The sequence below is a fragment of the Schistocerca gregaria genome, chromosome 4, assembly GCF_023897955.1.
Source record: "Schistocerca gregaria isolate iqSchGreg1 chromosome 4, iqSchGreg1.2, whole genome shotgun sequence".
NCBI classification, from domain to species: domain Eukaryota; kingdom Metazoa; phylum Arthropoda; class Insecta; order Orthoptera; family Acrididae; genus Schistocerca; species Schistocerca gregaria.
The window spans coordinates 146,413,205-146,438,305 of NC_064923.1; the positions used below are offsets into that span (position 1 = coordinate 146,413,205).

Here is a 25,101-nt window from a genome sequence, read left to right on the forward strand (position 1 = left end):
CCACCGTTCCGGAACTGTAGCGTTAAAGTATCATACTTGATCTTAAATAACATCCCAGTACTAACATAGTAACCAAAGGCAGCCATGAGGCGATCTGCAATACCCTTCGGTATTGGTAGGATCTGCGCTAAATGGGGCAGTCGTGACGCTATGTGAACGTTGGTGTATGCCACACGTTGGATCATGTCAAAGGCTCTCAGTGAGTTGTTGCGTATCGTCAGACGAATATTCTGCAGAAGCCGCCGAGAACTCGCCGCCGCTGACCGCCGTAGTGAACGGGTAAATGTAATCCCCAGACATCTCAGCGATTCCACCGTCTGAAACGGTCCCGGTACGTTATCCAGACCCCGTCCAATGTGCATAATTTTTGATTTCGTCATGTTAACGACACTGCCTGCCGCCGTCCCGTAAGAGTCTAGATGTTCAACAGCCTGACGCACTTCATATCCTGATCTGACAAGTAGGATCATGTCGTCCGCATATGCGCGGCAAACGAAAGAGTTCTCATTAAGCGCTATCCCAGTAAGTGAGCGCCTGAAAACACACATTAGAGGCTCAAGCGCTATCGCAAACAGCATCATGGAGAGTGGACACCCTTGTCGGACTGAGCTGTTAATGGGAATCGAGCCCGCTTCCCGGCCGTATACAATCACCTTCGATGTAGCCCCTCGTATTAGCCTCATAACGATGGAGATGAAAACAGGTGGAATCGCCATTCGGCTCATGACTGACGCCAAGAAGTCATGGTTTATCCTATCGAACGCACGATCGAAGTCCACAGATATCATCGCTGCTCGCATTTTACACGTTTCCGCAAGGGCGATAACGTCACGGTATTCACTTAACGCCGAGGAGATGTTGCTTCGCACCCCTAGGCAAGCCTGATCAGGGGATATTGTCCTGTATATCGCCAGCTTGAGACGAGACGCTAGTAGTCTTGCAAAGATTTTATAATCGGTGTTTAGCATAGTGAGAGGCCGATATTGATTAACATTGCGACTCCCCGCCATCTTCGGGATGGGAAGAAGAAAGCCCGTCAGAAAATCCGACGGTAGGCGCATGTCCGGACGCATCGCCTCATTGTACATCGACACCAACTGTGGCATCATCATGTCCACGAATTCTCGATAAAACTCTAGCGTAATCCCATCTGGCCCTGGTGATTTATGGGCCGCTCCTTTTTTGAGTGCCACCTTTATATCGTCTTCTGTGAGTGGCTCCATAAGCGCTGCCTTATCCGTCTCTGTCAATGTCGTTTGCAGATGTTGCAGTATATCTTCCCCCACCAGGTGGTCCGTCGGTGTACCGGCATAGAGGTGGCGGAAATGCTCTAAAAATTCATTTGCAATGTCCTGTTGTGTTGTCAGTTGACGGCCATCTAAACCGTGGAGCACTGTTACCAATGCCCGGCGGTAACGTTTATGTTCCCGCGACACATGGTGCATCGAGGTACGTTCCCCTGTGATGGTGTCGAGACATCGTGCCCGTATTGGGATGCCACCCAGTCGTCGTCGCGTGATCGATAGGATTTGTGCCTTGACACGATGAACTTCCGCTTGATGTTCTGCAGACGGCACCTGGAAGGACAGCTCACGAAGCATGGTGTAATAATAATCAAGAGTGTCTCTTTGCCATCTCGTCTTATCCCGACCATACTGTATGAGCGCTCTTCTTATTGCCGGCTTAGTACACTCGAGCCACCATTGAAGCACGGAGGTATATGTTGGTAGACGGCGTTGACATGTGGCCCATATCTCCTCGACTCTCTGACGACATTCGGTGTCTGCCAAAAGTGACGAATTGAGCTTCCATGTCCCGCGGCTTCTCCACACACTTTGCCTAGGGAGTGATATGGTACAAATGTAAGCCAAATGATCAGTAAATGCCGCAGGCCATCGTTCCTGTGGGCCAACCGAAACATATATTCGATCGAGTCTGCTCGCCGAGTGACTGGTGTAAAAAGTATATCCCTCACGGTTCCTATGAATTATGTCCCAGGTGTCCCTTAACTCCACATCCCGGCATAGCACATGCAATTCACGAGAGGTATTGTAATGTGGAGTCTGGTCTTTTTGGGCTAAAACACAATTGAAGAAACCACCTATAATGAAATGATCGAATCTGCCGGTAAATAAGGGCACAATCTCTTCCGAATAATATCTCGCACGTGCCCGTCTGTTGTCGGTGTCGGAAGGGGCATAAACATTGAGAATGCGAATTCCATTAACAGTTATCGCCAGTCCTCGTGCCGAAGGTAGATAAGCCAGGTCGCGAACCGGAATCCCGTCCCGGACCAATATCGCCGTTCCACTGTCGTTGTTCGAGTGCGGCGAGGTGTAGGAGATGTAGCCATGGACTTCCTGGAACTCAGGAATGTAGATTTCCTGCACCATCAGTATATCCACATCCGACGCGTGTATCATGTCCCTAAACAACTGCTGTTTCACGATCGATCTAATGGTATTTACATTCACTGTCCCTATTCTGTATGCCTGGGGTCGAGTAGCTGTCATCTCCACATGATGTTAAAGTTTCACCGTATCGACAGTCCCTTTGCACATCCGCAGAGGGTTGCCCGACGGACGTGTCCCTGCGGCATTAGGTTTCTTGAGATGCAGACGGATGCGAGTCCCCACCAGTAGAATGGTCCGCATCGGTGATTTCATCGTCCTGCTCATACCAGCTGATATCATTGTGGTGCTCCAAATTTTCCTGTGCGGCATTGATGAGTGACAGCTGTTGTTCTTTCGCAGCTTTAGACTCCACCGCAGAAGGGGTAGCAGGCCCCTGAGCGGATGCGTCGTCTGAGCGACATGACATCTTTTCACTGTCCGAATTCATATGGTCTGCGACATCCGAAGCTTGTGGTTCCAAGTCAGACAGGTCCATAGTGTTAGTCTCCTCTGGGCTTCCAAGAAGAGAAGATAGCGTCTCCGCAGAGTTTAGTCGGCGCTTCTTGCAAAGCTTTGGCGAGCGTTGTTTGCGGGCCCTCACCTCGGCCTCTGGTGTCGGTGAATCTTGTATCTCCTGCAGTCTCGCCGTCGCCACAACGCCCTGGGGCCGTTCCACTTCAGCTTCCATGCCTGTTGTGATACGTCAACCTCTTTTTGCACCACCTGTAATGTCTGGGATTGGAGGTTGGTCGGAGCTATTCCTTCGTCAGTGGGGTCCGAAGGCGCCTCAATCAACTGCGGCGTCGGTTCGATAGTGCGTTCCGACCTCGGCATCACCTCCCCGCGAAGCGCCGCCACGTAAGTCATCGGCAGTGACGTTGGTGTAGTCGGCTTCTGGAGGTCTCCGCTGGGGAGTTGCACGAGTCTCCTCTGTATACACGCAGATCGAAGATGTCCTTCACCATCACACCCGGAGCATGTCCGGGGCTGTCCATCATAGATGACAATAGCTCGACGGCCGCCGATGTTGATGTACGATGGCACATGTTTCGTAAGGGCAATTCGCACCTGTCGGACACCATTGAGCACTGGATACGTGCTAAAACTTGCCCAACGTTCGGCCGTATGACTGATAACTCTGCCATATGGCTGGAGCAATTCAGTGACCAATGATTCTGGTACCTCAAAAGGCAGCTCGAAGACTCGAATCGTACGCACGCCCAGGCCCGAATGAGCGTCTAAAACTTCGCCAATATGACCATCGGAGTGTCGGAACTGGAATCCTCGTTTGGCGGCTTCAATGATCCTAGCGCATGCTGCGTCGTCAATCATCTTTACGTAAAGAGTGCTGCTCACGATTGATAAATGAATTCCAATAATCTCCGTGTAATTAAGTTGCACTTCGTCCCTCAAGAAACGTTCGATTTCGAAAGCCTTCGGTCGTGCATACTCGTTACAGAACGTGAACTGTATCGTGGTTTTTCGAAAATTATGTGCCATGGCGTTCGATTCAAACAGTAACACACGCGAGTGACGACGGTGTAAACACCGCTTCTTCCGCGAACGTTCGCAGCAGGGACGTAAACAAGTCCGAGCTGCTCCGCGGCTAAAGGCGGACTGATTGTTTGCCGGACCGAGACTCGAACTCAGGACCTTTGCCTTTCGCGGGCAAGTGCTCTACCAACTGAGCTACCCAAGCACGACTCACGCCATGTCCTCACAGCTTCACTTCTGCCAGTACCTCGTCTCCTACCTTCCAAACTTAACAGAAGCTCTCCTGCGAACCTCTCAGAACTAGACACGGCTTAGCCACAGCCTGGGGGATGTTTCCAGAATGAATAAGCCATGTCTCAGCAATATCCTTTCTTTCAGGAGTGCTAGTTCTGCAAGGTTTGCAGGAGAGCTTCTGTTAAGTTTGGAAGGTAGGAGGCGAGATACTGGTAGAAGTAAATCTAAGAGGAGGGGGCGTGAGTCATGCTTGGGTAGCTCAGTTGGTAGAGCACTTGCCCGCGAAAAGCACAGGTCGCGAGTTCGAGTCTCGGTCCAGCACATAGTTTTAATCTGCCAGGAAGTTTTCATATCAGCGCACACTCCGCTACAGAGTGGAAATTCTCATTCTGGAAACATCCCCCAGGCTGTGGCTAAGCAATGTCTCCGCAATATCCTTTCTTTCAGGAGTGCTAGTTCTGCAAGGTTCGCAGGAGAGCATCTGTTAAGTTTGGAAGATAGGAGACAAGATACTGGCAGAAGTACAGTTGTGAGGCCGGGGCGTGAGTCGGGCTTGGGTAGCTCAGTTGGTAGAGCACTTGCCCGCGAAGGCAAAGGCCCCGAGTTCGAGTCTCGGTCCGCCACAGGGTTTTAAACTGCCAGGAAATTTCAACTTCACCAGTGTACGCTAGAGAAGTTTGTTGTGCAAGAATGGCATTAAACAAATATCACCCACAACCAAGTCCCACTGACAGAACTTTCTGGGAATTCACCAAGTGCAATTCAAAAAAATGTTTGAGTAGGCATCCTGTATCTTCTCAGTATTTTTCACATATTCCTTTCCTCTCCGACTCTGAGCAGAACCCCCTCAAAAAAATCAAATGCGTGTGAAATCTTATGGGTCTGAACTGCTAAGGTCATCAGTCCCTAAGCTTACACACTCCTTGACCTAAATTATCCAAAGGACAAACACACACACACATGCCCGAGGGAGGACTCGAAACTCCGCCGGGACTAACCGCACAGTCCATGACTGCAGCGCTTAGACCGCTCGGCTAATCACGCGCGGCAGAACCCCCTCTTTCCTTACCTTATCAGTCCATCAAATTCTCAACATTAGTCTTTAGCACCACACCTCAAATGCTTAGATTCTCTTCTGTTCTGTTTTTCCCACAGTCAGTGTTTCACTACCATACAATGCTGTGATCCAAGCGTACATTCTCAGAAATTTCTTCTTCAATTTAAGGTCTATGTTAGATACTAGCAGACTTCTCTTGGCCAGGAATGTCTTTTTGCTATTGCTAGTCTGCTTTCAATATATTCCTTGGTGCGTCGACCATTGGTTATTTTGCTGCCAAAGTAGAATTCCTTAACTTCATCTACTTCGTGACATGGTACAGTCGCAGGTTCGAATCCCGCCTCGGGCATGGATGTGTGTGATGTCCTTAGGTTAGTTAGGTTTAAGTAGTTCTAAGTTCTAGGGGACTGATGACCTTAGAAGTTAAGTCTCATAGTGCTCAGAGCCATTTGAACCAATCTTATTATTCCTTCTTACCTGTGTACATATTGTATATCCCTGCTTTTCTCTTAATTTCGTTCATCTTGCATCACTTTACATAGTCGAACGGTTTTTCCAAATCGACAAATCATGTGAGCGTGTCTTTATTTTTCTTTAGTCTTGCTTCCATTATCAACCGCGACGTCAGACTTGCCTCTCTGGTGCATTTACCTTTCCTGAAGCAAAACTGATCGTCATCTAACACATCTTCAATTTTCTTTTCCATTCTTCTACATATTACTGTTAGATGCGTGAGCTTTTAAGCTAATTGTGAGATAATTCTTGCACGTGTCGGCTCTTGCAGTCTTCGTAATTGTGTCGATTAAATTTTTCCGAAAGTCATATAGTATGTCGCCAGGCTCATTCTGCACACCACCGTTAATCCCCCAATTTTAAAAGTTCTGATGGTATTTCATCTATCACTTCTGTCTTATTAGATTTTAAGTGCTCCAAATCTCTCTTAAATCCTCATTCTAATATTTGATCCCCTATCTCTTCTAAATCCACTCCTGTTTGTTCTTCTATCACATCCCCCTCTTAAAGGCCTTCAATGTCCTCTTTCCACCTACCCGCTCTCTCATCTGCGTTTCACAGTGGAATTACCGCTGCATCCTTAATGTTACCAACCTTGCTTTTAATTTCACCGAAGGTCGTTTAGACTTTCCTATATGCTGAGTCAGTCTTTTCGACAATCATTTCTTTTTCGGTTTCTTCACATTATTCATTCAGTCTTTTCGTCTTAGCATCCATGCACTACCTATTTATTTCTTTTTCAGCGACTTGTATTTCTGTGTTCCTGAATTTCCCACAACATTTTTGTACTCTCTTCTTTTATCGATAAAATAAAGTATTTCTTCTGTTACCCATGGTTTCTTCGCCGTTGCCTTCTTTGTAACTGTTTTTCTTTCGGACTTCTGTGATGGCCCTTTTTAGAGATGTCCATTCCTCTTCAACTGTACAATCTCCTGAGCTATTCCTTATTGCTATATCTACAGCCTTAGAGAACTACAAGAGTGTCTCGTAATTCCTCAGTACTTCCGTATCACAATTCTTTGCATACTGATTATTAGTGACTAATCTCTTAAATTTCAACCTACTCTTAGCCACTACTTAATTGTGATCGGAGTCTACATCTGCTCCTGGGTAAGCCAATCCATTATCTGATTTCCTAATTTCTGCCTGCCCACGATGTAATCTAACTGAAATCTTCCCGTATCGCCCGGCCTTTTCCAAGTATATCTTCTCCTTTTGGCGTTCTTGAACACAGTATTCGCTATTACTAGATGAAATTTATTACAGACCTCAATCTTTCTCTTTTCTCATTCTTTTTCGCAAGCCCATATTATGCTGTAACCTTTTCTTCTGCTCCTACAATTACATTCCAGTAGCATTTTCATCTGCTTTTACATACTGTGTTACCTTTTCAATATGCTCGTACACTTTCTGTATCTGTTCATCCTCATCTTGTGATGTCAGCGTGTCTATCTGCACTATCTTCGTTGGTCTTGGTTTGGTGCCGATTCTGATAAGAACAACCCTGTCACTGGACTGTTCACAATAATATGCTCTCTGCCTACCTTCGTAATCATAACGAATCCTGCCCCCGTTATAACATTTCCTGTCACTGTTGATTTCACCCTATACTCATCCGACCAGAAATCCTTGTCTACTTTCCATTTCACTTCATTCACCCCTACAATATCTAGATTGGGCCTTTGCATTTCCATTTTCAGGTTTTCTATCTCCCATACCAAGTCCAAGCTTCTGAAATTCCACGCCCCGCCTCGTAGAACGGTATCTCTCGCTGGTTATTCAATCTTTTTCTCGTTGTCACCTCCCCCTTGGCAGTCCGCTCCCGATGATCCTAATGGGGGACTATTCGGGAATATTTTGCCAATGGAGAGATCACCAGGACACTTTCTCAATTACAGGCCACATGTCATGTGGATACGCGTTATGTGTGTTTAATGCAGTGTTTTCCATTGCCTTCTGCTTCCTCATGCCGTCGACCATTACCGATTCTTCTGCCTTTAGGAGCAGTTTCCCACCCCAAGGACAAGAGAGTGATCTCAACCTCTGTTTGCTCGTCCGTCCGGTATGACAAGGCAGTTGGTCGAATGAGGGTGACTTCTTAAGCTTCGGTCGCCAATGCTGGTCATTAATCAAAGTTTAAGCGGTGGCTAGTTTCACACCAGGGACCGATGACGTTTCGATTACTAATCAAAGATGCTACCCGTAGACCATGGGTCTGCGTACTATATGGAATATATCTATATCTGAAGTTCTGGTCTCGGATGCAATTTCATATGAACACCAGGAGCTCTCTCGTGGTTATCCCACTGCAAATTTGTACATCAGCCTGGTGTTTCGACCACTTGAGCTGCCATTCATGAACAGCATTCCACGGAGTATTTTCCTACTGGACGAAGCCAGTCCACATATCGCATTTATAACCCAAGAAGCTCTAAGAATGTCTACATGTTACCTTGGCCTTCTCAATGACCAAATCTGTGGCCAGTGGAGCACATGCGGGACATCATCAGATGGAAACTCCAGCGTCATCCACAAAAAGCACTAACCATTCAAAGTTGACCGACAAAGTGTAACAGGCATGGAACTCCATTGCAAAAACTGACAACGGCACCTGCACAACACAATGGATGATTATTGACTTGCTTGCAATCAACATCTTGGCAGTTAGACAGGTTAATAAGGTACCAGCATAACGCATTTGCTATGTCCAATCTCGCATTGACGTTAAAATTTTGCAGTGCTAATCACTTAACGGGGTAGGACGTCAAACAGGCCGACTTGGAGCAGGAGAGGTACGACAGGACATTTTAATTTCCACTTATACTTTTACAAATAAATTCATAAAACTTTGTCACCATGACCAGGAAGGATTCAGGACTCACATTCCTAGCAGTGGAAGTTCAAAAACGTAGCAAAATGCCTTTTTTTACATGTGAAATTTCATTATTTTTTCACTTATTACTGGCTGCATTTGTTTCGGTAGGTACACTTTTCTTCCTAAGTAAGAGAGATTCTTCGATGAATTTTGCACAGCATACAAGCAGTACTTACAGGTGTATGAAACTCTAGAATTTTCCAAATCTATTAAAAACTGTGATAAAAACTGAGATAAGTAACTATTAAATTTGAGTTTTTTCTAAACACGATGTTTAAAATGTAACACTTCATTCACTTTTTCATAAATTAAATAAACTCTAGAGTTTCAGACACCTGTAAGTACTGCTTGTATGCTGTGCAAAATTCATCGAAGAATCTCTTACTTAGGAAGAAAAGTGTACCATAGCAACAAGTGCGACCAGTAGTAAGTGAGAAATGATGAAATTTCACATATAAAAAAATGTATTTTTGTACGTTTTTGAGCTTCCACTGCTATGAGTATGAATCCTGAATCCCTCCTGATCATGCTTTCAAAGTTTTATGAATTTATTTGTAAAAGTATACACAGTGGCAATTAAAATGTCCTGTGGTGCATCTCCTGCTCCAAATCGGCCCGCTTGACGTCCTACCCCCTTTAATTATGTTGTCTAGACAAATGTATTCCCGAAATTTCAATACATTAATAATTTTAGGGAGTTGGGGTTTTCTTCCGTTAGTGGATTTTAGCACCATCGAATCACCCTCTGACGCAGTGTGGACCATTAACTCGCCAAACGTTCTCCTTAGAAACACACTAGTCAGAAATGGAAGCGGAATTCGCAGAGAAACTCTCGCACGCGCCCGTCTCGCGAAGAGAAGCTCCATCTGAAATGGGACAGGGCACGAGTGCATGCGGTGTAGGAAGAGCCCGGAATGAAAGGTGGCGCAGCGAGCGCTGTTACGTGCGGAGGGAGGCGAAACAACGGCGCCGTAATGTACACAGAAAATGGCACATAGAAAAGTTCTTTTGTGCTTTAACGGTTACGACCCGCGGCAATAAAACACGCCTGCTGGAAGCCCCCGCTCCGCCTTTGGCGGCTACAAAAGCGGCGGCGCCGAACGTGCTTAATCAATAGATCTGCCGCGCCCCGGTGCTGATCGGCGAACAATGCGGTGCCTGCTGCCGGCAACACATCGTACACCGCTGAAGGGGGCGATGCATCGCTTGCCCCTGCGCGCTTCAAAGAATCCTCGACCTGTACGGATATTTCGGAAATTGGCAGTTAGTCTGCGCCCGTATTCACACGGTTTCACTGTACCGTGTGTGTCGAAGAGTTCATCGTCTTCTGACGATACTGCTTTCCGATATCTCACAAATCAATATGAAATGCAATTTTTGGCTGTACTGCAGTAGTGGGCAAGTATGAAGGCATGTGCGTGAGTCGTTCCCCGCTGGGGCAGCGTCAACTATGTCTTCTCTGTCTGTCACACAACTGACGCCCAAACTGTTGCCCACCTTGGTAATTGGCAACGCTGGGGTAAGCGCCACATTTCGTTAATCATTCTACTTCTGGATACTTCGAGAAAAACGTATATTCTCGAATATCCCACGCCTCCAAAATAATGTCAAACAATATAAAAAATTGAACAAAAACGAAAATTGAGGCAAACGTAGGAGAAGACCAATGCGGTTTCAGATCCGGGAAAGGAACTAGTGAGGTTGGTATTAGAAAGACGAATTGGAGTTAATAGGGAAACCTACTTGCCTTTATAGATTTAGAAAAAGCATTTGACATGATTAGCTGGAAATTGTTATTCCGAACAATGAAGGAAATAAATCGTGACTGGAGGGACAGAAGATTAATCTGGAACCGGTATAGAAGGCAGGAAGCAGAGATAGAAGTGAATGGTGTGAAGTAGAAAGCAAAAGTAAGGAGGGGAGTAAGGCAAGAATGCCCATTATCACCACAGTCGTTCAACTTATTTATTGAAAAAACCATTGAAAAATTGAACATAATAACCAAAGCAATTAAAATTAATGGGGAACGAAAACACTATATCCGTTTTGCAGATGATATAGTAGTACTTGTTGACTCAGTAAAGGAAATGGAGTTTATGTTGCAAAAATTTGCCAAAATCCTAAGATAATTTAATGTAAAAATAAATAAGAAGAAAACAAAAGCTATGGTAGTAGGGAAGACAAAACAAATTAATATTAAACTAGAAGATGATGTTCTAGAGCAGGTTGAGAACTTCTGTTATTTGGAGAGCACAATCACTCACGACAATAAATGTATCACAGATATAAAGAGAAGAATAGCCTTGACAAAGCAAGCTTTCCAAACTAAAAGGAATCTACTAACAGACAATCATATAAGCCTATAAAGTAGGAAAAAGTATGCCAAAACGTTTGTCTGGAGTGTCTTAACATACGGATGTGCAGTGTGGACTCTGGGAAAGGAAGAGAAAAAGCGACTGGAAGCAATGGAAATGTGGATATGGAGAATGACGAAAAGAAGCTGGGTAGATAGAAAAAGTAATGCACAGGTCTTAAGAGAGGTGGATGAGAACAGAACCGTGCTAAATTATATTCGAAGAAGAAAATCAAAAATGATAGGGAGCATAATGAGACACAACCAGTTCCTAAAGAATGTGTGTGAAGGAAAAGTTTTAGGGAACAAAAACCAAGAGGTAGGCCAAGAGCAACGTATTTTAATAACATCAAAGAAGATATGGGCATAAAATCGTATGAAGGATTGAAGAGGATGACAATGGAGAGAGGGACGTGGATAAATTGACAAGGCATAGCCTTTAGTTTATGATGATGATATTATCTCACTGCACTTTCTTCACGTAATACAAGGAGCGTTCTGTGATCAATGCAACGCACAGTTTTATCCTGAAAACTGGTTAGCTTTATTCAAGATTCCTATACACTCTTTTGTCTACAAAAGCCTATTTTTAAACATACACTACGGGCCATTAAAATTGCTACACCACGAAGATAACGCGCTACAGACGCGAAATTTAACCAACAGGAAGAAGATGCTGTGATATGCAAATGATTAGCTTATCAGAGCATTCACACAAGGCTGGCGCCGGTCGCGACACCTGCAACGTGCTGACATGAGGAAAGTATCCAACCGATTTCTCATACACAAACAGCTATTGACCGGCGTTGCCTGGTGAAAAGTTGTTGTGGTGCCTCGTGTAAGCAGGAGAAATGCGTACCATCACGTTTCCGACTTTGATAAAGGTCGGATTGTAGTCTATCGCGGTTTATCGTATCGCGACATTGCTGCTCGCGTTGGTCGAGATCCAATTACTGTTAGCAGAATATGGTGGGTTCAGGCGGGTAATACGGGACGCCGTGCTGGATCCCAACGGCCTCGTATCACTATCAGTCGAGATAACAGGCATCTTATGCACATGGCTGTAACGGATCGTGCAGCTACTTCTCGATCCCTGAGTCAACAGACGGGGACGTTTGCAAGACAACAACCATCTGCACGAACATTTCGACGACGTTTGCAGGAGAATGGACTATCAACTCGGAGACCGTGGCTGCGGTTACCCTTGACGCTGCATCACAGACAGGAGCGCCTGCGATGGACGACGAACCTGGGTGCACGAATGGCAAAACGTCATTTTTTCGGATGAATCCAGGTTCTGTTTACAGCATCATCATGGTCACATCCGTGTTTGGCTACATCGCACATTGGAAGCGTGTATTCCTCATCGCCATATTGCGTATCACCCAGCGTGATGGTATGGGATGCAATGGTTGCACGTTCCGGTCACTTGAACAGTGAAAGTTACGTTTCAGATGTGTTACGACCCGTGGCTCTAACCTTCATTCAATCACTGCGAAACCGTTCATTTCAGCAGGATAATGCACGACCACATGTTGCAGTTCCTGAACGGGCCTTTCTGGATAAAGAAAATGTTCGACTGCTGCCCTGGCCAGCACATTCTGCAGATTTCGCACCAACTGAAAACGTCTGGGCAATTGTGGCCGAGTAACTGGCTCGTCACAAGACGCCAGTCACTACTCGTGATGAACTGTGGTGTTGTGTTGAAGCTGCATGGGCAGCTGTAGCTGTACACGGCATCCAAGCTCTGTTTGACTCAATGCCCAGGCGTACCAAGGCCGTTATTACGGCCAGAGGTGGTTGTTCTGGGTACTGATTTCTCGGGATCTATTCACCCAAATTGCGTGAAAATGTAATCACATGTCAGTTCTAGTATAATATATTTGTCAAATAAATACCCGTTTATCATTTGCATTTCTTCTTGGTGTAGTAATTGTAATGGCCAGTAGTGTAATTTCCGTTCAGTGTGGTAGCTTGCCGTCACCTTACTGGGATGGTACCACTCTACTGTAGATGTAGAAACCACTGTCGTGTCTAATCAATAACGTTCCTGTCATCCACGTACTGCTTCCTGCGGAGTGCATCCTTCATCGGACCACACAGATGGAACTCGCAAGGTGCGAGATGTTGGGTGTAGGTTGAATGACGAAGAACAGGCTAATGAAGTTTTGTGGGCTTGTCTCGGGTTCGAAGACTTGCGCTGTTGTGGGTAATAAGAAGTTCGTTTGCATGTTGAAGTTGTTTCTTCAATTTCCTAGCAAACACAATACACTTATGAATTTATCGTTGCTTTAAGATGGACTACATTAAAACAATAACCCCATTAGAGTCTTAAAAGTCTATCACCACTACGTCACGTCCATTCCCCGTTGTTTCCGATTTTAAGTGATGGTCTCGTAAAGCGCAAGCAGTTCTTCACAGATCGTCCTCCGTTGCCCTTTATCATTTGCTATTAGGTGGTGGGGAACTCAATCGGCACACGCACTTGAGTGCCACAACTAGTGCCCGAATGTGTCACCGCTACCAACAGAGTCGTCCAGTTGTGTAGCGATCTGTCGATCACCTAGAATGAGAGTGTCCTCAAGTTTCTACATTTCAGGAGTCGCAGCTTTTGTGCGGTGGGCCAGCACGCTGGAGATTGGATAGCTTTGCACGACGTTGTGACAACGGCAGACGCCTTGCACTATGAGTCAGAGTGATATTATTCACTGCCAGATCTCCGTAGATATTCTGCAAGCGCTTATTAAGATCTGGGATCTCCGGTTTTCCACCAAACGAATTCGATGACCTCTCTGCTTGGAACGTACCTCTGTTACAGACACCATTTTGAATTCTGCATATAGCGCCGCCACCTATCGTAACTTTTTGAAACTGTAGGAGGGAGAAACGGGTTTATTCTGCAATGTCTAAAAACAAATTCCACATTTTTTTCAACCGAAATTGGCCGAGAAAAAAGAAATGTGTTGCGTTACATATTGAACGTTCCCTATACTTAAAGTGTTAGCGTTATGCCACCACATAATATACGCTACAATGGCTGAATATGGCCACTGTTCCTAAAACAATACGGAAATGAACGCTACATATTCTGCAGGCACCCTGAAGTATACGGTACCGTCAGAATCGCCAGAATAGCGCCATTGGTGGGATTGCCACGTGATATACTGTGCACTGTTACTGCGTATTGAACTACCAACCATCCCATGCACATCAGTATAGTAGAGATGCTTCTTAATTGTCAGAACTTTAAAACAGCTACTGCTGTTATCAACAGGGAAAACTGTAAACTCTTCGTATTAACACATAACGTTATTCATGTTGAACACTACGTTTTTGTTGTTATTGTTTTCGTAGCCAGCTGTTGGCGGTGTGGGTGTGCTGTAGTGGAGGGTTATGAACCAACTAATTACCTGTATAATCCCTGTAGTACAACCAGAGTTTGAAGTACAACTCAGGTCCACACCAGGAGGGGCTGGAAGGCAGACCTCTGCTCACAAACCTCGGCAGGAAAGCGTTTTAATAGGACTCCAGCCACTAATATACCAACTTTAACATGGCCCAGGCGTGACCTTCTGGAGTGAACACTCCCAGTTGTCGATAAAGCTCAGTGCCGACGTAGCAATCTGACAAGTCCCACTGATGGAAACTTCTGCAGATGAGAGTTCCACTGACTCATTACCTGGGATGGCCTCAGATCGACCCATGGCCAATCAGATGGCAGATGGACCCCTTGGCAGGTGGTCCTGTCAGCATGACGGCGGAATGGAGGGACTTCAGGCGAGGCCCGACATCACTTCAGCACAGGCTTAGCCGGCTGGATGGCCAATATTTCTTCCCGCCAAAACTGGTTTGCTGTGGTGTTGCGGCTGCTCATGTCACGTACGCTGCTTTCCAAAGTGTCCCCGGTTACGGCAACATTCCAGTCACTCGCGAACGGCAAGCTCAGTGAACTAGGTCACCGTGTTGGCGTAAGGGACTCCCTTTGCAGCATCGAGCCCATCCGTCTAGGTCCGTGTCACTACACATTGCTCTGAAGACTGTTTTGATGCTGATGACCGCGCTGGCCTATCCTGTATATGTCTTTCCATATCTGAACAGCTACAGCGCCGAAAATTCATTTGAACCTGTTTATTATATTCCAACTTCGCGATTTTTACCTCCATCACTTCTTGATGCATTATGATGTCTCCTATCAATGTAACTATCCTTTAAGTCATTTTACGTCTTTCAGATTATTTCTGTTAACACCGTTTCAGAATCTGCCTCTTCATCAGTTACTTAATGTATCCTTCCAGTGTTTATTCGTCTTAAGTGCCGCATTTCTAAAGATTATATCCTCTTCTTCTCTGACTGCTTATCTTTAATTCGTAGGAAATCTTTTCTTGCTACTGCCAATCTACATTTTATGCGTTATTTACTTCTGTGTGATTTTAGGCTTTCCCTGTGTATGACGATTTTGCAATGTTTTGCGTTTTGTCCGACTAATGCCATCTAGATTGTGTGACATTACGAGAAGCTGACTTCTTGTCATTGAACGGCCTTTTCCTTTCATTAACGAAACAGAACATCAAAATGTGTATCTTCCTTCTGACTAAGGTGTGTAACAACCATGGACGTAAGAAAAGGATAAAATTATGGTCAAACTCGGGAGTGCGTAGGAATGAAATCCAGAGGCTACAATTTTAAAATCATAAAATTTATTAGCGGCTACTTGGCGTATCTTGACCATTCTGACTGCAGTTTGGTACAGAAAACTTCCAAGAGAAGAAACGAGCATACATGTTACAGCAAACATAATGATGTCACAAACCCACAACCCGCCCCGAACTCGGTATTGTACAAAACTCCATGTAAACCCGCATACGACCGCATATTAACAAGTGACAACACTGTACGGCTACCGCGATCTCGTGCGTGTCGTAAATTCAGCGCTGACGAAGGGTTCCAATCCGCTTGGCGGTAAACCACCTCACTTAGTTGCCCGTTCACAACTGGCCGCGCATTCGTCGATCACACACCGGCGCTGCACACTCGCCAACTCGCGGTGATACATCGCTGATCGATAGGAAGGCTCTCTGCTTTCGACTAAGGACCGTCTCAGTTATCTTCTAGCGCCGTCCATCATGTTCAAACAGTAACACTCATCAGCTGTTTCCAGGGTTTTATTTCCTAATCCAATGTAATTTGAAACTATTTATCAAATGTAAACACATCAAAAAAAGTTTTGCATCACATCGATTCCGAGAGTTCCAGAACCTGTACAGAAAATTGGAATAGATGGCGACATAATCATCATTTCCGCCCTTTTCATTGCTCATGAAAACCACACGTTGCATGTTGTACCACCATACAGCGAGACCTTCAGAGGTGGTGGTCCAGATTGCTGTACACATAGGTATCTCCAATACCCGGTAGCACGTCCTCTTACATTGATGCATGCCTGTATTCGTCGTTGCATACTATGCACAAATTCATCAAGGCAATGTTGGTCCAGATTGTCCCACTCCTCAACGGCGATTCATTGTAGGTCCCTCAGAGTGGTTCGTGGGTCACATTGTCCATAAACAGCCCCGTTCAATCTATCCCAGGCATGTTCGATACGATTCATGTCTGGAGAACATGCTGGCCAATTTAGTCGAGCGATGTCGTTATCCTGAAGGAAGTCATTCACAAGATGTGCACGATGGGGGCGCGAATTGTCGTTCATGAGGACGAATGTCTCACCAATATGCAGCCGATATGGTTGCACTGTCGGTCGACGGATGGCATTCACGAATCGTACAGCCGTTACGGCGCCTTCCATGACCACCAGCGGCGTACGTCGATCCACATAATGCCACCCTAAAACAGCAGGAAAGCTCCATCTTGCTGCACTCGCTGGACAGTGTGTCTAAGGTGTTCAGCCTGGCCGCACTGCCTCCAGACAAGTGTCCGACAATTGTCTGGTTAAAAGCATATGCGACACTCATCACTGAAGAGAACGTGATGCCAATCCGGAGCGGTCTATTCGACAAGTTGTTGGGCCCATCTGTACCACGCTGATGGTGTCGTGGGTGCAAAGATGGACCTCGCCATGGAAGTCGAGAGTGAAGTTGCGCATCATGAAGCCTATTTCGCACAGTTTGAGTCGTAACACGACGTCCTGTGGCTGCACGAAAAGCATTATTCATCATGGTGGCGTTGCTGTCAGGTTTCCTCCGAGCCAAATCCGTAGGTAGTGGTCATGAAATGCAATAGTAGCCGTTGGGTGGCCTGAGCAGGCATGTCTTCGACAGTTCCTGTCCCTCTGTATTCCTCCATGTCCGAACAACATCGCTTTGCTTCACTCCGAGTCGCATGGACAGTTCCCTTGTTGAGAGATCTTCCTGGCACAAAGTAACAATGCGGACGCGATCGAACCACAGTATTCACCGTATAGGCATGGTTGAACTACAGACAACACGAGCCGTGTACCTCCTTCTTGGTGGAATGACTGGAACTGATGGGCTATCGGACCCCCTCCGTCTAATAGGCGCTGCTCGTGAATTGTTGTTTACATCTTTGGGCAGGTTTAGTGACATCTCTGAACAGTCAAAGTGACTGTGTCTGGGATACAATATTCACAAACAACATCTATCTTCCGGAGTTCTGGGAACCGTGGTGATGCAAAACTTTACTTGGTGTATGAATATTATCTGATCATAAGTGTCTGGAGCAACCCATGTAATGTGCAAATGTACACTAGATGTCAAGAGAGGTATATCTGAGTATATAAACGGAAACTGTCACAGCAGAAGGGGTCAGTCAAGAGAGCTCAGCCAGTTCAAACCTGGCCTAGCAACTGAATGTAACCTGAGCAACATATCCATCAAGGGCATGCAAACCCTTCTAAAGCTGCCCAGGTGTACTGTTTGTTATGTGATTGCGAAATGGAAAAGTGAAGTGGCAGCCACAGCTGAATCGAGACCAAACAGACCTCATGTACTTACGCAGAGGGGCATAGAGAACTGCAGAGGATCTGTGTGAAAAATCTCATGAAATCAGCAGAAGCAACCACTTGTGAGTTACCAAGGGCTAGCAGTAGTCCAAATAGCACAAGCACTAAGCGTATAGAGTTAAAAAGAATAGAATAAATGGTTCAGCTGCTCCTCAAGCCATATATTTCTTTAGTCAGTGGTATGCGACGTTTCGGGTAGTGTGAATAGCGACACTATCGGACAGTGGATGATGAGAAACGACTTATTTGCACCGATGTATCACGCCATACACTGTGGCAATTGGGTGGAAAGGATTGGGTTTGGTGAAAGCCAGGAGAACTTTTCCTGCCATCATTTGCATTGTCAAAAGTAAATCACGGAGAAGATGTGGTTGGCAGGAGAGCCAAAACCCTTTTTCTACAGGAGGCCGAAATGCAAGCGTTTTATCTCACGCAGGCTGGCGTGAGGTCTGGAACATGGCAAGGTAATTAGAATTGAGAAAAACAGACGTAGCTGGTGGAATACTTAACTTTAATCCATTAATGGTGAACGTCGCTCTTTACGTTACATATTTCACAACATCAATAGTACTGATAATGGCGGATTCCTAGGTCATAGCAAATAACTTAGCTGAAGGCTATGTTAAGTATCGTCTCGGCAGATGAGAGCGTAATTTGTCGGTGAACCATTGCTAGCAAAGTCGGCTGTACAACTGGGGAGAGTGCTAGGAAGTCTCTCTAGACCTGCCGTGTGGCGGCGCTCGGTCTGCTATCACTGATCGTGGCGACACGCGCGTGAACTACCGGACCGCGGCCGATTTAAAGGCTACCACCTAGCAAGTGCGGTGTTTGGCGGTGACACCACAGAAGACGATGCTACGATATGGGATTAGGAAGCGGTCCCCTTATTGCACTTCAGGAAACATCAAATGCGAGAAGATACGACACACAACCGAGCGAGGTGGCGCAGTGGTTAGCATACTGCATTCGCATTCTGGAGGACGACGGTTCAATCCCGCGTCCGGCCATCCTGATTTAGGTTTTCCGTGATTTCCCTAAATCGTTTCAGGCAAATGCTGGGATGGTTCCTTTGAAAGGGCACGGCCGATTTCCTTCCCAACTCTTCCCTAACCCGAGCTTGCGCTCCGTCTCTAATGACCTCGTTGTCGACGGGACGTTAAACACTAACCACCACCACCATATGACACATTTTACATCGTTGTGTACTACATAGAACAGAGGGACAGTTGGGAGACGATTGTTTGTATCAACATGACGTAGCTTGTCATAAAACAACGTCGGTGTGACAATGGTTTGTGGGCAACAGCATTCCTGAAACGGACTGTGGCACGATCTGAACGCAGTGGAAAACGTTTGGGATGGGTTAGAACATCGACTTCACTCCAAAGCAGCGTGCAGAATCACCGATTTCTCTGGTTTCGGTTCTTGAGAAGAATGGGCTATGTCTCCTCCGCAGACATTCATATATGTTATTTAAAGTGTCCACTACCATTAATTAACTTTGAAAAAAATGCTTTTGGTAAAACATGAATTAAAGAAGCTTTCAAGACATCCGTACATATGTAATAAAGCTGCTTTCTGAAATACCATTTTTTTAAAAATAATCTGTACGCTGTGTGCTACAGGAGTATTTTCAACACACCTAATTAAAATATGTAAACATCATTACCATTCTAATTACTTGTTTTAATATACTAATTTTAATTTTTATATTGTTATTTTACGAAGTACGTTTATGTTTTTAATTATTTAGTTCACCCATTCACATAGTCTACTTCATTGATTTAAAATAATATGTAACTCATTATTATGATAGAAAATTAAAATAGTAAGAATAATCTGTAAAGAAATGGTTAAAACACATTCTTTTTTACACCACGAACATATAATTTCTCTATGGAATATACATGAGGAAGAAGACAATATAAAAAGAAAATTCAGAAGGTTTTCAAATTGCCCCGAGTGAACCTGTAAATATCCTGACTTGTATCAAGCATATTACCATACATTGGTAAACCTTGGCGAAGAGAACTGAGTACCGACAAATGACTGCTGCTTGACTGTATTGTTTGCCAAGTGGAGACTGACATAACAGTCATTCAACAGAACTATATCTGAATGTCTTATCACAAAGTTCTTCCAACATCGAAAGCAGTTTACGTCCCATCGCTGTACCTAATGCTCAGGTACGATGTTCTAAAGGGAGGAAAAGGGATAGATTAGCGTTTAACGTCACGTCGGTAATTAGGTCATTACAGATGGAGCACAAGCTCCGATTAGGGAAGAACGGAGGAAGAAATTCGTTTGTCTCTTTCAAATTAATCCTCCTAATATTTGCCTGAGGCGACTTATGAAAATCATGGAATAAAATCAAGATGGCTGGACGCGGGTTTGAAAAGTCGTCCTCCCGAATTCGAGTCCAGTGTCCTACTCTAAACAGTTCTTTCACACTGACCACAGCAAGAAAAATAAGAATAATACTGATATTTCTTCCTCACTCAAAAAGAAAACATCTTTCAAATATCTTTTGACATTGTCAAACGTTGGTTTATCAGATTTAGAGGCTTTGACAAGGATATTTGAGCTTCAAAAAGAGTTTCTCTAAAAATTATGAAAATGCATGTGATCAGTGGGGAAAAAAAACGTTTTTAAGCGCCGTACTCGAGGGCAATAAACGTCTGGTGATCCAAAAGGGCTAGATGGCACAGATACAGCCGTGGAGAGTATACGGCTTTCGATGATGGGAAAACTCTGTGAGAAGATTTTCAGATCTAGTTTTATTGAATAATTATGACGTCAGTGTCCTCATGAGGACCAACAGAATCAAGCTGCAGTCACTAGTACATAATCAATTCTCTTCGCCTAGGTTTACCAGTTCACTGAAATATTTACAGGACCACCCGTGAATATTTTAGATCCTCCTGATGTTTTTTTTAAATACTTTCTTCTCTGTTGTGTATATTACTTGAAGAAATTTCGTTTATGTTACGTGCATGGTGTAAAGAAACGTTACGTTTTAAGCATTTATTTACTGATTATTGTAATTATATTCTAACATAATAATAAGTTACTTATTATTTTCAATTAACAGAATAAACGTATGTGAAGTGATAAACAAAAAAAACAGGAACAAAAAAACCAGGAATGTAAAACGTAAAATAACGATTTATAGTACAAAAATAGAAGTAAAACAACGAATGTTTAGATATTTTAATTAAGTATCGAAAATACTCCACTAGCAATTTGTATACAGATTTATTTATAGTACAAAAATAGAAGTAAAACAACGAATGTTTAGATATTTTAATTAAGTATCGAAAATACTCCACTAGCAATTTGTATACAGATTTTTATACAAAAATTGTATTTCAGAAACCAGCTTTAATACACACGGATGTATGTGGCTTGAAAGTTTCTTTTTATTTTACCAAAAGTTTTTATTTTTAAAAATTAATTAACGGTGGCGGGCTATTTTGCAAGTTTTAAAGTTATTACAAAATCTGATTACACAGCTTTCGAGAACATTACTAACATATCAACTTTTATACGAAAAATATTTTTATGTATCATCGTTTCGAAGATGTTATCTCTAAACCAAAAACGTCAAACTGCCTTTCTGGCTGTGTTTTACTTTCTAAAAGTGAAGTTCGGCACAAGCAGAAGAATAGGTATTGCACTATTTGGTCCCCTCTCCACACGCGCCAATTTTCATTAAGATAATTTATTGACACTTGGGAATGTTCTAAGAATCTTCACCTACACCCTTACTACGTTCAATTGACGCAAGATCTACTGCCAACCGATCATTTCCGAAGCCGTGAATTCGACGATTGGATGTTGGAAAACCAAAATGTGGTTGACAGTTTTGCGAGAAATGTCAACTTTAGCCGGCCGGAGTCGCCGAGCGGTTCTAGGTGCTACAGTCTGGAACCGCGCGACCGCTACGGTCGCAGGTTCGAATCCTGCCTCGGGCATGAAAGTGTGTGGTGTCCTTAGGTTAGTTAGGTTTAAGTAGTTCTAAGTTCTAAGGGACTGATGACCTCATAAGTTAAGTCCCATAGCGCTCAGAGCGATTTAAACCATTTGTCAACTTTAGCGATGGGGTGCACTTCCAACTGGATGGCCATCTCAGCTAGCAAAGCTGTAGGACTTCTGCCGACGAGAATCCTCGCAGAAAACCTTCAATAAGCGATGGATACACAACGAGCCGCTATTAGTTTTGTGTGGGCGGGCTGATTGAGCATTATTTTTTTCGACTATCACCTAAAACTTGCACCGACAATATTGCGGAAATGGAAACTGCTATTGATTTGTGGTTTTCACAGCATGGGCTGGTAGTTAGGAGTTCGTATCGTTAGCCAATTAACAGATTCTAATTTTTGTGCAAATATACACTTTTATATGAAATAGTGCTGACTGACATTAAGAAACCAAAGTATGGTAAATTGGAATGTCAGTGGTGTTTGTTGAAGGATTCTAGTGGGAATCGTTTACTAGATATCGTATATTGAAATGTTCACACACAGAAACTTGTACAGTACTTGTGGTACCATACGCTAAAGGACAACACAAGTGCATCCACTGGTTATATAAGAAGACAATTGGCCATCATAGGCTGTGTTCAAAATGAACATTGGCAGTGGTAATACATGCTTCCAGTCCGGTATAGAACAACTATTGCACACATGATAGCATTTCAGATGAGATTTCTGAGCAGGCAGCAGTAACATGTCGTTGCATATCATCAGTTGTAGTTGATATGTTCTTCTTCTGCAGGAGAGCTTCTGTAAAGTTTGGAAAGTAGGAGACGAGGTACTGGCAAAAGTAAAGTTGTGAGGACGGGGCGTGAGTCGTGCTTGGGTATCTCAGTTGGTAGAGTACTTGCCCGCGAAAGGCAAAGATGCCGAGTTCGACTCTCGGTCCGGCACAGGGTTTTAATCTCCCAGGTAGTTCCATGTCAGCGCACACTCCGCTGCAGATTGGAAATCTCATTCTGATTATGTAAATAGTTTTTCATGTGTATAACCAAGGAAATGATTTATATGGCTCTAATCTGGGTTATATCGTCTGTATTCTTGGCAATATCGTGGCATAAGTCCGCAATATAATTCGCCAAATAAGTATTTCGAGACCAGCAGTGATGACTGACATGAATATTTTTCAGTAGCCGCTCTGTTGAGCTAGTGTAACAACAGGCGTTTATTACGAGCGTCAGAAGTACTGAAAGGTGCTCTCGGAGGTGGTCAATTTTGACGTCAAACTATTGTGGAGCTGAAATTCTTGGATCTGAGACTATTTTTTTGTGCCAAATCAACACCGTTTAGTGTTTTTTGTTCTTTTTCACAGCTGCATCAGATTCCTAGCGCTCGTTATCGTTGCATAAACCATAATTTGCACAAAAATGTAGTTGGCCACGTTTACAACTGTCTGATAGAACCTGTCTAGTCGTACATCACTCCCTCGGTATTCGTCCAAAGCTACGTTCACGTCTCCACGTTGACAAACACGAAGTGAGTTGGTGATGTCAGCCACTATATTAGTTCATGTTTAGCAACATTTTGGCAAGGTTCATGCTTTTCAGTCAGAACTCGGCAAGTATGAAACTTGCTGATATGTCGCTAAACATCGACTCCGCTAATATCCCGAGAACAAATCATAACTGAGATTTGCGGAGGAAGCCTTCTTTCACATGCAGTGAGTTATGTTTGCGGAAAATTCTTCCATTCAGCGGGGCAAGCGGTTCTGTATTCTGTTAGCTTTCATATTATCCACGAGTTAACGGTTAAAAAAAGTGTCTGTCTCAAACCGTTGGGAGTTTCTACACACAAATATTATTGGAGGGAATGCTATATCTGGTGCACCAACTATTAATGGTACAAGTCAATTACCAAATCCACCAATTTTTCTGTACACAAATGCGCCCATAAACATTCGGTGACGATAATATTAACAACCGTTAACGACCTGTCTTCACTAATTTTTGCATTGACATAACTTAAATCCTATGTTACGAATTTCGTAGCAACACACATGTGACGTGGAAATGGATGGAAGAACTACAGAAGAGTGAACGTCTTTCTAGTACTAAAATAAAACCATTTCTTCCTTTTTAATTTTTTATATATTTTGTTTACTTATTTATTTATTTTATTCCCAACCAGGTGTATTTATTCGTTTTACCAGGTGTGGATAACTACTATCTTATAGTTCTGTGATACATTTGTAGGTGCGTAAAACATCGAGTACTATGTGATTGAGGATGAAGCCTTTCGTAATTTTAAATCAGAGTAAACCGATAAATACACATGTCTGGTCACAAGACGTCCCCATTCCTTTCGTTGAGGTCGAACCAAGGAGACTCTGTTTCATGTCTGGTCAAGAGATTGAGTTGCTCTAAGACAGAATTTCTCTAATTGAAAAATGGGTGAGGCAGGAATGTAGTCCCTCTCCTTCACTGTTTAACCTGTGCATCGAAGAATCTATGACGAGGAAAAAGGTTCAGCAAAGGATTTAAAATTCAGGATGATTAGATACCAATAATAGGTTTGAACGATTACATTTCTACCGTCAGTGAAAATAAGAAATAATTACTGGGCCTGTTGAATAGGATGAAAATTCCAATGAGCACACAATATGGAGTGATTGAAAAACAAAAGAAAACGTAATTTATAAACAGAAATGAGATTAGCGATTCATTTAAGTGTGCCGTGGTGTAGGTACTATCGATTCCTGTCTGTGTAGCGCTACTGTCTGTGACCGGATGTCGGTTGTGCAGCAAGCCAGCGTCTAGCCAAGGGGCAGCGACGCGTGAGCCGATTGGGTAAAGGCTTGAGCATACGCTCCGTAGGCCTGCTTGTCCTCGTAGGCGGAAGTGGCTTGCGGTGCAACGAGGCAGTGCGGCTTTTGGCGGGCCGCAGTAGGCGTTGTGGTGCCGTGTTACGGCCGAGGGAAAGGTTCACCGAGAGGGTTTTCTTGTTGGTGCGTAGCGGACGTGTTCACCTCCGGTGTGGTTGCTGCCCCTCGTTAGGAGTCCCTGCTTACTGTTTGTACTGGAGGGTCCGCAGATCCGAAGTCGAGATCCCAATTACTCTGCCAGCTCTGAAGTCGTCGGCACAAAGGCCGTGCATTCCAACGTTGAGTGTTAACTGTGCCGAATTTCTGACGTCATGGCATGGAATAGGAAGCTGGGGAGTCTTTCTGAAAGTA

The 25,101-nt window shown here is 44.2% G+C and overlaps 1 non-coding gene across 1 annotated transcript; it reads right to left on the reverse strand.

Moving 5' to 3' along the window:
* Window positions 1-4,018: 4,018 nt before the first annotated feature.
* Window positions 4,019-4,093, reverse strand: Trnas-cga (transfer RNA serine (anticodon CGA)). The gene has a single exon. It is a non-coding gene; the product is annotated as a tRNA-Ser (tRNA).
* Window positions 4,094-25,101: the final 21,008 nt, after the last annotated feature.